A 20514-nucleotide genomic window follows, 5' to 3' on the forward strand; every position below is an offset into this window, starting at 1 on the left:
GTCACTTCTCACGTGGGCTGGGCATTTGACCTAGAGGTTAAGATGCCCACATCCCACATCAGAGCACCTGGGCTCTCGTCCTGGCTTTGCTCCCAGTTCAGCTTCTGTGGACGCTGGGAAGCAGCAGGTGATGGCTCCTGATGGGTCACTGTCATCCACACAGGAGAACTGGACTGAGCTCCCAGCTCTGCCATTGGGCTCAGCCCAGCTTCCGTCAGTGTGGCTGTTTGCAGAGTGAGCCAACCAGCAGATGGGAGATGTCTATCTGTTGGTCCATCTCTTTTTCTGTCTCTCTGCCTTTGAAATATAAACTGATTTATTTGGGGTCCCCACAAACTTTCCATAAAGCATGCATGATTTCACCATTCTCCTCCGCAAGCTTCATCATAAATGTACTGTTTGTCCTTGCTTCAAGTTTATTGAAATTTATGTTCCTCTGACAGGGGCTCTTGTCAAACCTATGTCTTACCCTATTTAACGCATTGAATTAGAGACTGTTCAAACATGTTGTAACAAGTTTGTCTGAGATGCAAGTATCCCCAGCGGCATTTTGACTCCTAGGTCAAATGCCTGCCCTACAAGTATGTTTTGGTCCAAAACAATTTGAAATCCATGCATGAACTTTTCATTATTTGAATTTCCCATGAACTTTAAGCTTAGCTTTTTGAGGAATTGCCAAGCTCGCTTCCAAAGCAGCTGCACCTTTTCACACCCCAGCCGACCATGTCTGAGGCTTCCAAGGTCTCCGGGTCCTCGCCAACACTTGTTATTGTGTCTTTTTGATGGCAGTCACCCTAAAATCACTGTGCTGTTGTCCCTGTCACTTCTGAGGGGACCTCAGTGATGTGTAACCAGCTTTTCATATGCAGGGAGCCCACTCCCTTCCAGTCTAAGTGCTGCTCCCGCCACCCCAGTCCCAGGGGACCTCCCCACCTGCCATGCGGAAGCTCTCCCTCTGCTACAGGCCACCCTCACAGCCATCTGGTGAGAGCCACAGTGCCCCTGCACTCCTGCTGCCCCCAAAGCTCCATGGACTCCAAGAGGCCCCAGGGAAAGAGATCGATCCCATCAGAGTGCCTCATTTTGGCTCCCGGGAGCAAGAACCGGGACTGGGAAGGGCATGAGGAATAGAAGTTGGGTCTGGGCTGGGTCTTGCCCTCAGCCTGCCTTTCCCTCTCCCTGTCATTTCCCACAGGTCTTGAGGCAGGTGGGCGGGGGGTCTGTGCATCCTGGTTGTCTGTCTGTCAGCCCTCATAGGCCCCCTTTGTCAAAAATACCCTTCCCCCCACTCCTGACAAACACCACAGCTGACTGTTGCCCTCAGCTTAAGCAGAGACAAACCTTACTGATCCATCTTCTTAGACAGGGAGTGGCCATACCTAGGCACCTGGAATCCTCTCCAGGTGAGATTAAACCCTGCAGTTCGGGACTGGACTTCCTCCCCTGCTCTTTGAACCCTGAAATAAGGTTGGGGCTCAGGTGCTGGCATCCGGGAGCTCCACAGAACAGGATCACTGGGCAGAGAAGGGAGGCCTGGGTCTGCTACTTCACGCACGTGGTGGTCACTGAGAGCCGAGCACTGGGGTGGAGACCAGGCTCCCAGCAAACTCAGTGCAGCAAGCAGTATGCAATGCGGGAGAGAGGGAAGGGGGTGGGAGCTTGGAGGAAGGAGGCCGAACCCAAGGTGGGGCAGGGGAAGGGCGGGGAGAGCTGAGGATGGGGCCAGGCCTGCAACAGCAATTGGCTAGGCTGAGAAGGGAGAGAGAAACTCCTGTGCTGAGGCAGGACTGAGCTGGAGGCTTCAAACATTTCCAGCAGACTGGCATGGCTGCCCAGGTGTGTTTGATGTATGATAGCAGGCCAGGCTCCTGGCCAAGATTTCAGGCAGGGCTCAGGGCCAAATTCCACGCCCTGAGGTCCAAGGGCAGCCACAGCACCAGGAGCCAATTCCTGCCACAGGGCAAAGGTCTCCACTGCTAGGCTGACTCCGTGTTAGAACCTCCCGAGTTAGCACAAAGCAAGCGTGCTTGTACTGCACAGTGTTCTGAGCTTGCCTCCGCCCCAGGCTGGCTGAGTGCAGACAGGCCTCGGAGCAGACCCAAGCTGGTACCTCGTGGTTCCGTGAGCAAAGCTGGGGGCCGGAAGTCAACCAGGTCACTGTGGGCCAGGCTTCTTTGCAGGTCTCCCAGCTTCAGTGTGGTCCCTGGAGGTAAAAGGTCCTGGATGCTCACAGTGTGCCAGACACTGAATGTGCTGTGTGCACCTGCTGGGTGGAAGGTCTCACCAGCCCTGCTTCAGACATAGGACTCTGAGAGCCCAGTTCCACACACCCACACTACACTACGGGGCTGGCTACACAGGGCAGCTGGAGAAGGTGACTAGGGGACTAGCGCTCATTCTAGTCATAGTCTCTTCAGGCCTGTGGCTGGAATCACATCTGTTGGTGACCCCGAAGCACCCCATCTCCATGTCAGTTGACATTTCTTCTGCGCCAAGTGCAAGGTGCCCATGATATAGTACCAACAAATGATGAGTCTAATCTAGTCTCTGTTTTCATGGCTTCAGCCATCCTGGTCCCATCACTTTTCTTTAGGCCTCCCTGCTAACCCCTCTGCACCTGCCACCTCCTCTGGCCCCATTAGGAGCTGGACCTCCTAAGGTTTTCTCCTCTGATGTTTGTAGGCCATGCCTCACATAGGCTCCCTCCTGCTTCTTGGGCCCAGAGGAGCAGCTTCTAATCTATCTCCTTCTCACTCATGCAAAACAAGAAGTTGTCAGTACTCAGCTAATAGCTTTGTTTCTGATCAATTGCTTTTCTCCTCCTTGGCTGTTCTTCCACTGAAAGTCCAGTGGCTTTTAAACATTTTAAGCTGTGACCTGCTGGAAAAAATAAGCTTTACATTGCGAATCAGAACACACACACACACAAGTTTTATGAAACAATACTTATCTTTACTATCTGTAACATACTTTGATCTATTCTGTTGCATTAAAAAGTGCTGGGAGCCAGCATTGTCGACAACAGTTACGTTAACTGTAGGGTTCCATGTCAGAGGACTGGATTGAGTCCCAGCTGCTGTGCTTTCTGTCCAGCTCCCTGGCAATGCACCTGGGAAAGCAGCAGAAGATGGCCCAAGTACTTTGGCCCCTGCCACCCATGTGGGAGACCCAGATGGGGTTCTGGGCTCCTGCTTTTGACCTGGTCCAGCCCTGGTCTTTGTAGCCATTTGGGAAATAAACCTCCGTATGGAGGATCTCTCTGTCTCTTCCTATCACTTTCCCTTTCAAATAGATAAATCTTAAAAATAAAATAAGTGCTACTTGGGTGGACATTCAGCATAGTGGTGAAGATACCACTTAGGACACCAACATGCCATACTGGAGGGCCTGGGTGCGAGTCCAGCCTCCACTTCTGGTTCCAGCTTCCTGCTAATGCACACCCTGGAGGCAACAGCTGATGGCTCTAACAGCTGAGTCTCTGCCACCCATATGAGAGATCGGTGTGAGTGCCTGGCTCCTGGCTAGAGCCCAACCCCGGATGTTATAGCCACTTGGAAAGTGAACCAGTACATGGGAGACGTCTCTGTGTCTCCTTTCAAATAAAATTTTAAGGAGCCAGCGCTGTGGTGCAGCGGGTTAATGCCCTGGCCTGCAGCAGCATCCCATAAGGGCGCCAGTTCGAGACCTGGCTACCCCACTTCCCATCCAGCTCTCTACTGTGGCCTGGGAAAGCAGTAGAAGATGGCAAAAGGCCTTGGGCCCCTGCACCCACATGGGAGACCCCAAGGAAGCTCCTGGCTCCTGGCTTTGGATTGGCGCAGCTCCAGCCATTGTGGCTAATTGAGGAGTGAACCAGGGGATGGAAGACTCCTCTCTCCCTCTCTCCCTCTCTCTCTCTCTCTCTCTCTCTCTTCATCTCCTTTCTCTCTGTAGCTCTGACTTTTAAATAAATAAATAAATCTTTAAAAAATAAAATTTTAAAATAAATTAAGAATTTAAAAGTGCCAGCAAGACCAACTAAATTGATTTCACACCCTAGAGATGGGTTGTGATCTACACTTTGGAAAGCATTGAACCATATTTCAACACCCAGAGTCTAGGAGTAGTGACCCTAGAAATTTGTCACAAGGAGAAAATCAATTCTAAAGGTTTTGAAAGGCAGGTTAAAAGAAGGAAGAAAAGTTTGAAAGAGTCTTGAGTTTCAAAAGCGAGAGGATTTTCCCTCTCGGGTGGGATTTGGCAGGCTGCATCAGGCTCATGCTACTAATTTTATTTATTTTTTTATCTTTAGGATTTATTTATTTATTTGAGAGGCAGCGTTACAGAGAGAGGGAGAGATAGAGAGAGAGGTCTTCCTTCTGCTGATTCACTCCCACAAATGTCCAGAGCTGGGCTTATCTGAAGCCAGGAACCAGGATCTTCTTCCGGGTCTCCCACATGGGCGTAGGAGCTCAAGCACTTGGCCTAACCTCCCCTGCTTTCCCAGGCCGTAAGCAGGGAGCTGGATCAAAAGTTGGGCAGCCAGGACTCAAATGGGCACCCACATGGGATGCCAGTGCTGCAAGCAGAGGCTTACCCTATTACCCCACAGCCCTGGTCCCTGATGCTTTTGTTAAAAAAAAAAAAAAAAAAAAAGTTCCTACTATAAAAAGGGGGGGCGGGGATGAGGGGCCTGCATGTGGCATAGTAGGGTAGGCAGGTAGGCAGGTCCTGGCTTCAGCCTTGCCTAATTGTGGCTGTGGTGGGTTTTGGGGGAGTGAGCCAGTGATGGGAGATCTCTCTCTCTCTCTCTCTCTCTCTGCCTCTGTGCCTTTCTAATAATAGCAATAATAAAAAGCTTATTTTGGTGCAAACGTAGTTGAATTCATGCACAGCTTTTCCATAGTTCCCATTTTCTAGGAACTTTTTGAAGACCCTCTTGGTGTGTCCATGCAACAAAACGGCATCGCTGTGCTTTCCTGTGGGGGACTGGCGAGGGACAGCAGTGGGAGCAGGAGGTTGAGCCTGGGTTCTCTAGAAAACGGGGCCTGAGCAGAGCATGCGCACTCACCCTCGTCAGAGACGGTGACAATCTCAGAACAGCACAGGTGAGAGGAAAAGCGGGAAGATGGGGGAGCCAGAAAAGGCGGGACGCTGACCGGGGGCGCCCAGCTCCCGGAGCAAGTCCGTGCTGTCTGGCTGGCTGTCCTGCGGCCCGGCCAGAGCCTCGGCCCTCAGGAGTAATCACCCAGGGAAAGCCGGGGCAGAGCAGTGTCTCCTTCCTGCCTTCTGCTTCCCAGCGGTCACGGTTCTCTCCAGGAGGCCCCCACTGCACTGGGCAGGTGTAGCCGGCAGCTTCTCGGGCAGCCGCCGAAGGGTTTTTACCTGCCGTAGGAGGGTCTCAGGCCTGGGCAGCCAAGGCTGTAGTTCCAGCTTTAGCTGCGGCCCCGCTGGGGCTGTGCCCTCGTGGGACCAAGGCTCAGGCAGCTGGTGTGGGAGAGGAGGCTTAGGGGGCGGCCGCTGGGCTCTCAAGCCGGTGACTGGGGGGGGACTTGGGGGCAGGGCTGATGGAAGCTGGGGCGGCTGTGCACCCATGCCGCCACCATTCTGCCCCGGGTCACAGCATGATCAGGGCAGACTTCCCGTCTGCTATGTCCATTCCCCTGAAGCCACTGGCTCAGCCTGCGTGTGGGCTCAAGTCCCAGCCCTTAGACCTCCTCGGCCAGACCATGTCCTTGTCGGGGACCCAGTCCTTCTCCCTCCATCTCAGGAGCACGGCTTCTCCGGGATCTGCAGAGTAGCCCTCCACGCTGGGCAGCAGAGTGTCACCAAAGGGAACAGGACCCAGGCCCAGCCAGTAAGGCGGGCACACAGCACGGGCCACTAGGTTGGGTGTGTTAGTAAACGCTGGTAACTCAGCAACCCAAGCAGGGACGGAGCACAGGGCAAAGAGCCTCCGGGGCTCCCCTGGGCGCGGCTATGGAGCCCAGCAGCGTGGAGCGGGGCAGCCCTCCCACGTGTGTGTGCTGCTCAGAGGCAGGTGTGGCGCACACGTGAGGCCGCGGCGCAATCAGAGGCTAGGACTTGCCTCGTGTCCCAGGAACGTTGATTTGACTCCACGAGTTAGACTAGCAAAGGGATGGTTTTGTTTCCTACGAATGCAAACCGAATCAGGAGCCTTCGGCTTCTCTCCCAATTGCTCTCACACTTTGTTCCTGAAATGCCCGAGGACCAGTGCTGAGAGAGTGCACACTTGCTCCTTTGGGGTTCCCTGGGAACGCGCTGGCATCCCATCTGTAGAAGGGGTCAAGCAGAAGGGGATGGTGTGGGAGTGGACGACGTAGGGCACGAGTTGTTAGTGATGAGTCCTGTCCATGTAACCAGTGAGCCACACGGCCAGTGCTGTGCCTGGCCAGGCGGGGGCAGCTAGCTCTTTAGATGACATATTTGTTATCGTCTGAACTAAAATGATCTGTTTATTACTTCCCAAATCTTAGTTGAGTGAAGAGGACTGTGTCTTTTGAGTAACTCACATTTCCTGGAAAATCTTACATTTCCATAATTTAGATTTGATACAAACGACAGCATTTGAGGGTAAGAAACAATTTTTTTTAAATCATAAAACATATTTCTTCATTGGAAAAGAAGAACTACTTGAGTCCCTGCCACTCACATGGGAGACCTGGAGTTCCCAGCCCCCAGGCATGTGGAGAGTGAACCAGCAACTGGGATCTCTCTCTCTCTAATAAATAAAATAATTTAAAAAAAAAAACATGCAGAAGCTGAGTTTGGATAAGAGGCATTCTTGCCACAGGAATGCTGTCTTGTGGCGCTCTCATTGACACCCTGTGACACACAGCCTCGGCCAGCGTCCCGAGCCTCTCTTCCCATAATCACCAAGCCCCAGCTTGTAAAACAGTGGGAGAAGGATGCTCACCTGCGCGCACGCGTTTTCTTGTGTCTTAGTACCTGGAATGCAACAGCAAGTCAGAGAAAGAAATCGCCTGGATGCTGAATGTGAAACACGGGGCTTGCTCTCTTCAGTTTAGGTGCAGTGTTCTGAAATCGAACAGCATCACCCCGGTTAACAAACAAGACAGAACAACAGCTAAATCCCTGATGGTTAGAAACGTTAAATGTTATTTTTACAATTAAACAAATACAGATAGGGGACGGAGTGTTCCAGAAAGCACACAAATCTTTGAGATAAATATTAGTGAAGCAAGAGGTCCTGGAAGGCCATCTAGAAAGAAGCCCACAGCACTCTGGGGTGGCCATTCAAGGAGATTCAGGCCACAGAACTGGAGGAACTCAGTCCTGGGTGGTGAAGTCTCTGTGGCTTGGCTAGCATCCAGCTCTGCCTCAAAAGTTTCTTTTGTTGACTCCAACACAAGGGCCAGGGGCTCCAAAGGGAGGTTAGAAGGTCATGCCCCCTAATCCCGCAAGGGAGCCTCAATAATCCAGGGGCAAAGTGCATTACCTCTCAGGAGGTACCAAGAAGTGGGACTAAGATCTAAGATTTTGCCTTCCTTGCAAGCTCACAAGATCTCATGTGGTTCCACGGTTTCACATCCACGAAACCCGTGGGTCACGGAAGAAGGAAAGTCTTTCAGTGCAAGCAATGCAGCACTGTGTGCACAGGTTTCCCAAACCCAGGTCCCTAGGAAACAATGCAAAGAGGTCAGGTAATAAAGCATGCAGGGAGTTGTGTGACAAGGAAACACCGTCAGTCTCACAAAACCCAAGCTTTTACACTGGAGAGTAAGTATAGTTTTAAAAAAATGTATTTGAAAGGCAAAGAGAGAAAAAGACACAGACAGGCTACTCCCATTTTATGGCTTGTGCTTTCCAAGTCATTCTTGCAGTCAACAGAAACACTACTAGCACTAATAAGTTTAGCAAGGTCTGTGGTTACCAAATGCACTTGAAATCCACATAGTCCTATGTACTGGCAGCAGTAAAAAAAAAAAATAGATTTCACTAATAATCTCATTAATAATTATGAAATACAGATGACTTGCAAGATTGGTTCAACAACTACAAAACAGTGCTGAAATTAAAGAACAAATGGGGGCTGGCGCTGTGGCGCAGCAGGTTAATCTTCACTTGTGGCGTAGGCATCTAGGCACCGGTTCTAGTCCCAGCTGCTCCACTTCCCATCCAGCTCTCTGCTGTGGCCTGGGAAAGCAGTAGATAGCACAAGTCCTTGGGCCCCTACACCCACATGGGAGACCCAGAGGAGGCTCCTGGCTCCTGGCTTTGGATTGGCCCAGTTCCGGCTGTTGTGGCCATGTGGGGAGTGAACCAGTGGATGGAAGACCTCTCTCTCTGTCTCTTCTTCTCACTGTCTATAACTCTACCTGTCAAAATAAAATCTTAAAAAAAAAAGAACAAATGGAAGGATATACATGTTTACAAATTGGGAGACTCAATATTGTTAAGATCTCAATTCTCCCCAAGACAATCTTCAGGTTTGGTGCAGTCCTAATCACATTTACAGTAGGCTTTTCTGGAAAAATATGAATAGGCTGACTCTAAAATTTATACGAAAATCAAAGAACTTAAAATAGTGATAGGAATTTAGAAAAACAGAAAGTTAGAGAACTTGGGTTAGCTGATTTTAAGATTTACTATGCAGGCCGGTGCCACGCCTCACTAGGCTAATCTTCCATCTGCGGCGCCGGCACACCAGGTTCTAGTCCCAGTTGGGGCGCCGGTTCTGTCCCAGTTGCTCCTCTTCCAGGCCAGCTCTCTGCTGTGGCCCGGGAGTGCAGTGGAGGATGGCCCAAATCCTTGGCTCCTGCACCTGCATGGGAGACCAGGAGGAAGCACCTGGCTCCCGGCTTGGATCGGCGCAGTGCGCCGGCCGTGGCAGCCATTTGGGGGGTGAACCAATAGAAGGAAGACCTTTCTCTCTGTCTCTCTCTCACTAACGCTGCCTGTCCAAAAAAAAAAAAAAAAAGATTTACTACATAGCTAGCAATTAAGACAGGAAAGTACTAACAGGAGGATGGATACATTGTTTAGTGGAACAGACTGGAAGGTTCTAAAAGAAACACATTTAGATGGCCAGTAGCTTTTTAAAAAATTACTTATTAAGTTTTTGAGATAGAGCACTAGCTCTGATATGTCGGCTCACTTCGCAAATGCTTGCAACAGCCAGGGCTGCTAAGCCAGCTGGGAACTCAACCCAGGTCTCCCTCGTCTGTGGTGCGGACCCCATTATTCGAGCCATGACTGCTGCTTCCCAGCAGGAAGTCAGAGTCAGCAGCCAGAGAGGGGAATCGAACCCAAGGACTCTGATGTGGAGACGGGCATCCTTCCTGCTGAGCCCAACACCTGCTCCCCAACGGGTTCTTGACAGAGGGACCAGAGCAGTACCACGAAGTCAAGGAGAGTCTTTTCAACAACTGGAGCTCGCACAACCAGAAACCCAGAGGGTGAAAAACAGGAGCCGTAACTCCTATCTCACACCTCACACAAAAATTAATTTGAAACTAATCTTGGTACTCTAAGACTGTAGAATGCATAGCAATGAAAAGGAGTTAAAATATTTTTAAAGATTGATTTATTTATTTGAAAGTCAGAGTTACAGGGGAGAGGGGGCAAGGGAAGAAGTCTTCAATCCACTGGTTCCCTCCCCAAATGGCTGCATCGGCCAGAGCTGGGCCAATCCAAAGTCAGGAGCCAGGAGCTTCTTCCTGGTATCCCACGTGGGTGCAGGGGCCTAAGGACTTGGGCCATCTTCTACTGCTTTCCCAGGTGCATTAGCAAGGAGCTGGATCAGAAGTGGAGCAGCCATATGGGATGCTGGCACTGCAGGCAGCAGCTTAACCTGCAACACCACAGGGCTGGCCCCAAAGAATTAAATATTGACATATGTGACAACTTGGACGAATCCCCAGCAAAATTATGAATTCCAAGGGAATTACACTCAATGAGAAAAAGCTGATCCCCAAATGTTGTATGCTGTATGACATCATTTATATAGCATTAAAAAAAAAAAAAACTTTAGAAACGGAGCAAGAAATAGCAGTTAGGGGTGGGGCTGGGGGAGATATACAGACAGGAGATGGGTGTGGTTTTAAAGGGCAACACAAGGCATCCTCAAGTTCAAAGTCTTGACTGAGGCAGAGAAAACCCTAACCTGCACAGGTGATTAAACTTTACAGAACTTACTACACACAAATACATGCAACTAAAACCGGAAATATGACTAAGATGGGTGGAATCTACCAATGTAGATATCCTGGTCAAGATCATGTGCAAAATGTCAACACTGGGAGAAACTGGGCAAAGTATTCAAAGGATTTCTCTGCATTGTGTCTCACAAATGCACAAATATTGCCTTAAAAATTTCAATTAAAAAATGAGATTGATGCGGCCAGCACTGTGGTGTAGTGGGTAAAGCTGCCACCTGCAGTGCTAGCATCCCATATGGGTGCTGGTCCAGTTCTGGCTGCTCCACTTCTGATCCACCTCCCTGCTATGGCCTGGGAAAACAGTAGAAGATGGCTCAAGTTCTTAGGCCTCTGTACCCATGTAGAAGACCTGGAAGAAGCTCCAGGCTCCCAGCTTCAGATGGGCCCAGCTCCGGCCTTTGCAGCCATTTGGGGAGTGAACCAGCAGATGGAAGACCTTCTCTCTCTCTGCCTCTGCCTCTCTGTAACTCTGCCTTTAAAATAAATAAAAATAAATCTTTAAACCCTGGCTTCGAATTGGTGCAGTGCGCTGGCCATTGGGACCATTTAGAGGGTGAACCAACGGAAGGAAGACCTTTCTCTCTGTCTCTCTCTCTCACTGTCTAACTCTGCCTGTCAAAAATAATAATAATAATAATAATGTTTAAAAAAATGAGGTTGCGGGTGGGCACTTGGTTTAGTGATTAAAGACACCACTTGGGACGCCTGCATCCCACATTGGAGCGTCTGAGTCCTGGCTTTGCTCCCAGTTCCTGCTTCCTGACGGCTCAGGCAGCTGGGTTGCTCCACACACATGGGAGACTCAGACGGAGTTCCCAGCTCCTGGGTTCACCTGGCCCAGCACCAGCAACTGTGAGCACTTGGTGAGTATTCAGTGGGTAGATCTGTCTCTGCATCTCTGCTTTTCAAATAAATAAAATCATTTTTTTAATTTAAAAAAGGAATTGATATGGATCATTGGCCTAAATGTAAAGACAGCATTGAGTTAATTCTTTTTATTACAATTTTTAATTCTCTCCTGGGATGGTAACTTTTTAAAATAATTCCTAGAAGCTATTAAATAAAAGCTTTCTTAAAAAATAAATAAATAAAATTAATAATGCCTAGAAACAAATAAGAGGAAGAGCTTTATGACTTGGGGGTAGGGAAAGATTTCTTAGGATAAAGAAAGCAATACACACAGGCTAAAAAGTTGGTACATTAAATTTCATCAAGAATTGGGAACATCTGGTCACCCCAGCCTCTCTGGTGACATCAAGTTTGCAGATGGGAGCAGAGCGTGGCGGATTCCACATCTGATATTTAACCACGTGTGCTTAGAAGCAGCACTCATCACGTTCCCTGGCCAAGGAAAACAAATCAAATGGTTCCATCTGGGTGCAAGGGATGGGGTGGCCATTGAAGTCCTTGCCTGGGAGACAGCTCCTCAGCGTGATGCCAGCCTGCGAGAGGGGGGCGTGCTTATGTGTGACACGTAACATCAACAGTAATGCTGGCTCCCATGTCAGACACTTTGAAAGACATTCTCTCTCCACAACACTCCTGGAGGGGCCCCAGTGAGTTTTAGTGTTTAGTTGAAAGGCAGATACAGACACACACACACACACACACTCACACACTCTCACACACATACACACTCACGCACACACACTCTCACATACACACTCACACACACATACACACTCACACATACACTCACACACTCACACACTCACTCTCACACACACTCACTCTCATACACACATACACACTCACACATTCACACACACTCACTCACTCACACACACACTCACACACACATATACACTCACACACACACTCACTCACTCTCACACACACTCGCTCTCACACTCACACACATACACACTCACACATACACTCACACACACATACACACTCACTCTCACACACACTCGCTCTCACACACATTCACACACATACACACTCACACATTCACACACACTCTCACACTCACACACACTCACACACACATACACACTCACATTCACACACACTCACTCTCACACTCACACACACTCACACTCACACACTCACACACACACTCACACACACACACAATCTTCCAGCTCCTGGAACATGCCTGGTAATACCCGTATCTGTAACAGCAGCGCTGGGCCAGGCTGAAGTCAGGGCCTGGACCTCCATCCGGGTCTCCCAGGTGGGAGGCAGGGGCTCAAGTACCTGAGTCTCCCAGGGTGTGCTGTAGCAGGAAGTGGAATCGGCAGCAGTCCTGGCGATGTAAACCCTCGCACTGATACCGCATGTGGTATCCCAAGTGGTGTTTTGACTCTTGTGCCAGTTGCCTGCCCCTCCCTATTTTAAAGATGAGGAGGGACTGGGGAGAGTGAAGTAACGTACCCAAGCCCACACGGGTACCAGCTGGGAACCGATCCAGGCTCCAGCCCAAGTGTGTCTGACGCTAAAGCTCCCAGTTCTACCTCTTCCAGCTGTCACAGGAGGGAGCTGCTGTTTCCGGAGAAGAGAACATTCTGTCTGGAAGCAGGGAGAAGTCAGGTCAAACACGTCCTTCTCACTGAAGTCAGACAGCCGAAGTCATCGGGAAAACACAGAGCTGGCGTGGGGTTGGGATCTGCTTCATTCTTGCCACAGTCGCATCAGCTCTGCGGTGTTCTGAGAAAAGAACATGCTCTGGTGCTCCAGGTTGCTCTCAGAGGATTTCCCTGGAGTTCAGCACCACCTTGTGGCAGTGACCATGACTTTGCAAGAGAAAGATTTAATCTTTCAGACTCAACAACTCAAATACCCTTGAAGTTAGACATTTTTGCATTAAAACAAAGGAAAAGAAAGAAAATGTCTTTCTCTTAGGGCAGGTCTAACAAAACACAGATGTCTTCAAAAAGACATCTGACTTTTGGACAAAGCAGTCAAAAATATGGAAATGATGGAAGCTTCATTAAGTCAAACTGAAAAACAAGGTGATCTGTTTGAGGGAAAATTGATGAGGTTCCCTATTGTACAAACCATACCTTTTGAAAGTGGGGGCCAGCGCTGTGGCATAGTAGGCTAAGCCTCAGCCTGCAGCGCTGGCATTCCATATGGGCACTGGTTCGTGTCCCAGTTGCTCCTCTTCTGATCCAGCTCTCTGCTATGGCCTAGGAAAGCAGTAGAAGACAGCCCAAGCACTTGGGCCCCTGCATCCGCGTGGGAGACCTGGAAGAAGCTCCTGGATCCTGACTTCAGATCGGCTCAGCTCCAGTTGTAGCAGCCATTTGGGTGGTGAACCAGCAGATGGAAGACCTCTCTCTATTTCCCCCTCTCTCTGTCTGTAACTCTCAAATAAATAAATAAAATCTTAAAAAAAAAAAAAGTGGACAGGGCTGCTGTTCATAATTGCATGGGACAACAGGATAATGTGGGCATGTCCTAGGCCAACTAGGGACATGTGGTTCCCCTAAACTTGTTTCTGAGGTTTAGCCTGGCAAAAATGTGAAATGCACTCTGTAGTAGAGGTCACCTGATAAGAAATTCTACCCTTGCAGAAAGAAGACATTGTATCTTTCAGAGTTCCATCCAGAGTGCAGCTTTGGGATGGGAGCTTGGGAGCTGAGCTGTAAGGAAGATGCCAACCGTGCCAGAGCCTGGATTAAGGACGGGACTTGCCTCTGCTCATCCCTGTTTGCAACACTGCACCCTATGGAGCGACTGTGGCTCTGCGGAACGTAGAGGAGAACACAGGGGAAGAGTGGGCGGATTCAGTGCTGCAGAGGGAGAAGGCAGGATGAAAGCTGGAAGGATGTTCACTCTGCAGTATTCTCACCCTGACAATACAGTTCTCACAGAGGACGGCTGGGAACCCCATGGCACACACTGGCGGTCCCCGGATGGAGCCCATTTGGTGTATGCTTCTGCGCCAAGCTTTGTCCTCACTGCCCATTAACTCTGCGGGATAGAATTCCCTGGCTTCCCTCCCCCGTTATGCCCCTGAACCCTGAGCACAATCCCTAATGGCTTTCAGAGCAATAAGCCCAACAGTGCATTTCGGCCTTCGGCTGCCTGGCTTTCTCCGATGCTCCGTGGACTACCCTCTCTTTGGGGCTCTCATCAGTTTCCTGTTCTCCACCACCCAGTCTCCAGCTGGGACTGCTGGGGCATTGCAGCAGGCTGCTCTTCTTCATATCTCTTCAGGCTTGACATTCTTCAAACACCTGCCCTGTGTTGTAGCACTTCACTGTGTTGCAATGTTCTATACGTCTCTGTCTCCTTTGCTTCCTCCCAAAGAGCCTAAAATTCTCCTTAGGGAAAAGATTGTACCTAAGGACCTTAGCCAACGGCGAGAAATCACAAAATTGTGGAGAAAGGCATGGAAGCTGCTCTGGCTGTAATACTTGCATCCAGCCACCCTGGAAGGCCACGCAGTACGAGCTGAGGACTTACAAAGAGCCAATGAGGAGCACTAACAGGGTTGTTTTTGATGATGCTTTTCAGGATATAAAAGCCAAAAATAAAAATAAAAAGAACAAAATATGGAAATAAAACTATACTAATCCATATATCCTGGATCATCTCTTTAACAAAACTAAACTGAATTCTGATTTTCTTTTTTCATTTGAAGATTTCTCTATTTATTTATTTGAAAGGAAAAGTGACAGAATGAGGGAAAGAGAGAGATCTTCCACTGCTTCACCTCCTCCCTCCCCCAGAAATGCCCGCAGCAACTGGAGCTGGGCCAGGTGGAAGCCAGGAACTCCATCTGGGGCTCCCATGTGGGTGGCAGGAACCCAAGAAGTTGGGCCATCAGCCACTGCCTTCCTAGGTTCATTAGCAGGAAGCTGGAACCTCACCTGGCATTCTGGTGTGGGATGTGGCAGCTTAGCCTGCTGAGCCACAGCATCTGCCGGCTGACTTTATTTCTTTAGAATAGATCTAGATTTATGGAAAAAATGAGATAACAAAACAGAGTTCTTGAGGGATATCCAAGATGGCAGAATAGGGAGGGAGCTTACTGCTCTAGTCTAAGGGAAGAGAGTTTTTTTTAAAGGGAGGGGGATACAAATTGGGAAGGAGGAAGTCAAACTATCCGTATTTGCAGATACATGATCTATATATAGGGGAACCAAAAGACTCCACTGACACTACTGGAACTCAGAAGAGTTTGGTAAAGTGGCAGGATATCAAATCAACATGCAAAAATCAACAGCCTTTGTATACAAAGACAATGCCACAGCTGAGAAAGAACCTCTAAGATCAATCCCATTCACAATAGCTACAAAAAAATCAAATACCTTGGAAGAAATTTAACCAAGGATGTCAAAGACCTCTATGATGAGAATTACAAAACATTAAAGAAAGAAGATACAAAAATTTGGAAAAATCTTCCATGTTCATGGATTGGAAGAATCAATATCATCAAAATGTCCATATTACCAAAAGCAATGTACAGCTTCAATGTGATACCAATCAGAACACCAAAGACATTCTGCTCAGATATAGAAAAATGATGCTGAAATTCATATGGAAACATAAGAAAAAAAAAAGCTAAAGCAATCTTATACAACAAAAACAAAGCCAGAGGCATCACAATACCAGATTTCAAGACATACTACAGAGCAGTTATAATCAAAACAGCCTGGTACTGGTATAAAAACAGATGGATAGAGCAATGGAACAGAAAAAAAAAAATGCCAGAGATCAATCCATGCATCTACAACCAGTTTATCTTTGACAAAGGGACTAAAATCAATCCCTGGAGCAAGGACAGTCTCTGCACCAAATGGTGCTGGGAAAACTGGATCTCCACGTGCAGAAGTATGAAGCCACCTTACACCTGGTGCCGCCCGAGGCTGGCTGAGGACCCGGCGCCCATTTTGTTCTTCTCGTGGTTCCGGTGGGGCGAGAAGAGGAAGCAGGGAGCGGGGCGGCTGGGGGGTCCCCGCTGCGGCTGCTGCCACCGCCACCACCGCCGCCTCTGTGCTCGTGGTGTGGAAAGGAGGTGTGAGTCCCGGGCACGAGCTGGCGGCGGCGCCGCTGCGGGAAGGCGATGGGGGATATAGACAAACTCAACATCCACAGCATCGTCCAACGGCTGCTGGAAGTGAGAGGGTCCAAGCCTGGTAAGAATGTTCAGCTACAGGAGAATGAAATCAGAGGACTGGGCTTCAAGTCTCGAGAGATCTGTCTCAGTCAGCCTATCCTACTAGAACTTGAAGCACCACTCAAAATATGTGGTGACATCCATGGACAATACTATGATTTGCTGCGACTTTTTGAGTTCGGTGGTTTCCCGCCAGAAAGCAACTACCTGTTTCTTGGGGACTGTGTGGATGGGGGAAAGCAGTCGCTGGAGACCATCTGCCTCCAAATATCCCAAGAATTTTTTTCTTCTCAGAGGGAACCATGAATGTGCCAGCATCAATAGGATTTACGGATTTTATGATGAATGTAAAAGAAGATACAACATTAAACTATGGAAAACTTTTACAGACTGTTTTATCTGTTTACCAATAGCAGCCATCATGGATGAGAAAATCTTCTGCTGTCATGGAGGTTTATCACCAGATCTTCAATCTGTGGAGCAGATTCAGCGAATTATGCAACCAACTGATGTGCCAGATCAAGGTCTTCTTTGTGATCTTTTGCGGTCTGAACCCGACAAAGATGTCTTAGGCTGGGGTGAAAATGACAGAGGCGTGTCCTTCACATGTGGTGCAGAAGTGGTTGCAAAATTTCTCCATAAGCATGATTTGGATCTTATATGTAGAGCCTACCAGGTGGTTGAAGATGGATATGAGTTTTTTGCAAAGAGACAGTTGGTCACTCTGTTTTCTTTTTTTTTTTTTTAAACTTTTATTTAATGAATATAAATTTCCAGTGTACAGCTTATGGATTACAATGGCTTCCCCCTCCCATAACTTCCCTCCCACCCGCAACCCTCCCCACTCCCGCTCCCTCTCCCTTTCCATTTGCATCAAGATTCATTTTCAATTCTCTTTATATACAGAAGATCAATTTAGTATAAAGATTTCAACTGTTTGTACCCACATAGAAACACAAAGTGAAACATACTGTTTGATTACTAGTTATAGCATTAAATCACAATGTACAGCACATTAAGGACAGAGATCCCACATGAGGAGCAAGTGCACAGTGGCTCCTGTTGTTGACCCAACAAATTGACACTCTAGTTTATGGCGCCAGTAACCACCCTAGGCTGTCGTCATGAGTTGCCAAGGCTATGGAAGCCTTCCAAGTTTGCCAACTCTGATCATATCTAGACAAGGTCATAAAAGACAGAGTGAGGATAGTAACCAATGATCCTAAGAGTGGCATTTACCAGGTTTGAACAATTATACAGCATTAAGTGGGGAAGAGGACCATCAGTACACACAGGTTGGGAGTAGAGCCATTGGTGGTAGAGTAGAGGTTATGATTACAAAGGAATGAGGCCCAAGTGCACTAGACAGGGTCTAGAACAAAGGACAGAGTCATTATTAGAGGAGCTAAGAAAGGTGCTGTCTAAGCTACAATTAAGTTTTCTGATTAAGAGGCAAATAGAACCTGATAAAAGGGGCTTGATAATAATCTGGTGGGCTTTAGGCCTTGTAAGTTAAGAGGCCCAGACCTATCTATCTCTTCACATGGGGTATATCCTAAGGGAGGTGTGAACCTCCTAGGGAAAGGCACTCTGTTGACTTTCATTACTTGGCTGGCCTGGGAGGAGAGCTGGCCAGGTAAAGGCAGGGGGCATCTCTAACAAGAAATTTACAGTTCTGCCTGCAATGTTGCTGACCCTACTTGACCATCCCCTCAGCTGCAGTGGTCACTTTGGAAGTTGGGCTGAGTGAAGGGCTTTTCAGCTTAGAGCCAATAAGATCTGTGGCTCTGACCTGGGCATCCTTCAACTCCAGGGCAGGTCCATTTCCAGTGATCCAACTCTTGGCAGAGCTGCCAGGGCTCTTCACAAGCTGACTTCTGCTGAAGCCCAGGCTTACCACATTGAAAGCCACTGCAGTGGACTGGCCTGTTGGGTCTCCTTGAGGGCAGATCACTGTACAGATCAGCCATTAATAGGCCTGCCACCCATTGCTTCTGATGCCTGGCTTTCTTTTCCTCCTGGTTTGTGTTAAAGCAGACCAGAGGATGCAAGTCAAGGGAGTGTCCGTGTCCCATCTCTAATCTTCGGTGGCCTGAACTACAGTCACAGGCATGTTCTGTAGTAGTTTTTCTAAGGTAGACAATGCCCATGAGGAAAATTATATTCTCACTTTAAAACTTTCTTTCCCTTTGGTCTGAAAGGGAGGTTTTTTCTACTTACTGCTTACTTCGCTGATGGCGAATGGATCTAGCTATGAGATTATTATTTAAGTTCTTATTTTGGCTATGCTATTACAGAAAAATGTTAGCCATCTCTTTTATAAGGTCTAAAGATTAAATTGTGCGTCCTACAGATTCCTTCATAATAGAATTAGTTTCCTACCTTGAAGAGAATAGAGAAATGAAAGAACAAGTTGGGCTTAGAATAGAGAAATGAGGGAGCAAGTCCTAGATTGCTTGCTGACAATAGCAATATCACATGAATACTTAGCAAACCGTTTCAACCATTAGATAACAACTTAAGAAAACATTTACCAGAAGGTCCAATGCCTTCTATAAATTTTAAGAATCATGTATTTGAAAACACCTCTTAAATATCTAACATGGTGTAGTTTGTTTAACCAGTAAACTTAAGCACAACCATCTAAAATGTTTTTAGTTTCTTTCTACCAACAAGTCTAAAACATATGATACACAGATTCAGGTCCCACAAATTAAAATGTATCTTTGATTGATTTTAGCAGCTTCAATTTATGGACAATCTTATCTATAAGCCATTTAAAATAAAACTCTTAATAAAATTTCCCCATGTGGACATACAATATGTACACACATATAACATAGCATAGTAGACCAATATAGCAATTTTAATAATAGCTTTTAAAATCTTTAACTCTTTTTGTAGATTGCCAATTGATTTGAATTGCTTTTTGTTTTTAGTAACCTCAGTTAACCATACTTTCTCTCAGTTGGTACTGTTAATACGTTATTGGCTTCATCTGTTTACAGAGCCATCCCAAAGTACTGAATACAATAGAAGTGGCTGGAAAAAGTCCATAGGAACCTATAGGAGGACAGCTAAACACAGAACCAACAACGCTTTAGTTTTATGAGCAGCAAATCATATATAACTGTGGATGACAAAAGACTTTAAGTCGCCATGTTTAAAATTATAAACTCATCAACCAACAAGAGGCACTTGCTTACTTCACAGTATTTTTGAAAGCGCCTGTAGGATTTTACAAGTATTTAACCCTTTAGGCCTCTGGGGCTTTCTCATTAAGATAACTATCATGTCTAGTAACACAAGATCATTAGACTTTTTAATTCTCAAATATTTGTATTAATAGCATTTTCCATTATAGAAACTAAAAATTTAGTACCATCTTACATCTTGACAGTATTTCTAATATAATGCAAATAGCCCGATTAGCTGGTGTCTCTATAAGATGAGAGACATAGGTCCTTCGATTTTTTCAGTTGGGCCCAAACTGGAAAAACCAAAGTCCAGGATTTACTGGAAATTTTAGAGACCAGATTGTTTGAAACTTTGATTTTTTGAATGCCTGTCAAGTATGCCAAGAAGGCTCAAAATCCAAAATATCTGGTTGAAATAAGATTCCTTAAAATCATGACATAACATAGACCAAATTTGATCATTGTTACAAGGTGATTATTCAAATTTTTGAAAATAAGTACATATTTAAATAACCCATAGCTCTTAATAAAAATTCAGCTGTTTTTGAACAATTAGAATTTAACAGACATCAAGAGAACATAATAGATTACTTTAACACATTGATTTAACAGAGCATCAGAGTTTAATTCTATGTCAAAGAGAAATTGAGCTTCCTGTGATCTTTTGCTGTGAGGTTTCCTTCCTTTACCTTCTTTCATATTGGTGACCATGTTTCTGTGTTTCTGTGTGTAATTTTCTGCACCCAACCATTGTGGAGAGTTTGACAATGCAGGTGCCATGATGAGTGTGGACGAAACACTCATGTGTTCCTTTCAGATTTTAAAGCTGCAGAGAAAAAGAAGCAGAACGCCACGAGACCTGTAACACCTCCACGGGGTATGATCACAAAGCAAGCAAAGAAATAGGTGTCGTTTTGACACCGCCTAGTCGGGACTCGTAACATAGAGTGTGCAGCCTTTGTTTTGACACTGTAACGTGTATGGTCAGCTTGCCCAGCTAGATCTGTTTGTGGGGGCCCCTCCTTCTGTTTTGGCTTTCATGAATGGCATTTGCTGATTATAA

The 20514-nt window shown here is 47.2% G+C and overlaps 1 pseudogene; it reads left to right on the forward strand.

The window, feature by feature from the left end:
• The first annotated feature begins 16200 nt into the window (after window positions 1-16200).
• LOC133749609 (serine/threonine-protein phosphatase PP1-gamma catalytic subunit-like) lies at window positions 16201-20420 on the forward strand (annotated as a pseudogene).
• Window positions 20421-20514: the final 94 nt, after the last annotated feature.

The sequence above is a fragment of the Lepus europaeus genome, chromosome 2 (assembly GCF_033115175.1).
Source record: "Lepus europaeus isolate LE1 chromosome 2, mLepTim1.pri, whole genome shotgun sequence".
In the NCBI taxonomy this organism is placed as follows: Eukaryota; Metazoa; Chordata; class Mammalia; order Lagomorpha; family Leporidae; genus Lepus; species Lepus europaeus.